General features: G+C 31.1%; 1 long non-coding RNA gene across 1 annotated transcript; it reads right to left on the reverse strand.

Annotated features, from left to right (window-relative positions):
- Positions 1-413: 413 nt before the first annotated feature.
- Positions 414-1,298, reverse strand: LOC102605527 (uncharacterized). The gene is made up of 2 exons (XR_369069.1): positions 872-1,298; positions 414-727 (listed from the first exon to the last, which is right to left on the reverse strand). It is a non-coding gene; the product is annotated as an uncharacterized lncRNA (long non-coding RNA).
- Between the last annotated feature and the right edge of the window lie 6 nt (positions 1,299-1,304).

Raw genomic sequence — 1,304 nt, forward strand, 5'->3', positions numbered from 1 at the left:
TTGCAATAGATAAGATAACTGTTGCATCAGACCTATGGCAACGGTTTAGGGACCGTTTCATCTGATCGCGTTACGATAGGTCTATCGCAACGGTTTTGTGCAATGATAGGAAAATAGTTGTCATAGATGTCTCTATTGCAACGGATATGAACTCGATGCCATAGGACAATCTATAGCAACGGATTTTTAGCCAAATGTAACGGTTTCTAATGTGTTGTAATGACATTTTATGGAACGGTTTTTGAAGCTATAGCAACGGTTCAACTTGCATATTGCAATGCTTATTTGAACCATTTGCAACAATTTGGTAGGCTATTGCAACAGCCAAATGGCATATTGCAATGGTTCAATATACCAAATTATATTAATTTGATTGTAATAATTATTTGTATATATAATAAAAATATAGCACATCAAAATTTATAAAACTCTTAAAGTAATCTATTTTTGGTTCAACAAACACAATATTTAAAACAACAATCAGAAGAGTTACAATTAAAGCAACCAATAACTAGCTCCTCCGACAAGCCTATTCAAATCCTCTATATATGTAGTTTCTCTATTTGTACAGTTTTTCTATTCATAACTTGTCTTTACATTTCTGTTTACTATTAAGAATGTCAAAATACTTATACTTGCACTCCATTTTTACTTGCTCGTTGATCACTTGTGGTCGAGGCTTTTACTAATTCCAGAATGCATAATTCATGGCCATCCAAATAAGAATCTGCACAAATAATAAGTTTATATAATGAAGCATGTATATATTCAACACTTGAAATTTTAAAAACAAAAATTGTAATTCCTAACCTAAATTGAATAGGGAAAACACTTAACTCAAAATTTTAAGCAAGGGTGGAAATAAACTTACACTCTATATGTTCATCCATACAGTTAAAGATGAATAATTCCAGCTAGTTCAAGACCGCCATGTGGACCATTCTTGTAGGCATGTTTTATACGAAACAAAATGTTATGTGTAGCCAGATATGCAAGAGTTAACCAAAAAATATCAACTTCATTAGTTTAAAATTTTTGTCATTTATATGGAGTAGGAAACACAAATAAACTTGACAACATGTATATCTTGAAATACAAGAGAACTCAAACTTTGAACCATGGCTAAATACAACAATTGACAATTTTGAAAGTTAAAACACCTTCTCTTCAAGACTTTGAATTCATTCACTCAAGGTGTTCTTGATGTACAATATGGATATCACTAGATTTTCAAATAGGATCAAAATAAGTTATCAGATGTTAGCCCACATTTAGATAAACACAAATCTGGACAATTTCATATT

Source organism: Solanum tuberosum, unplaced genomic scaffold, assembly GCF_000226075.1.
Source record: "Solanum tuberosum cultivar DM 1-3 516 R44 unplaced genomic scaffold, SolTub_3.0 contig00940, whole genome shotgun sequence".
NCBI classification, from domain to species: Eukaryota; Viridiplantae; Streptophyta; class Magnoliopsida; order Solanales; family Solanaceae; genus Solanum; species Solanum tuberosum.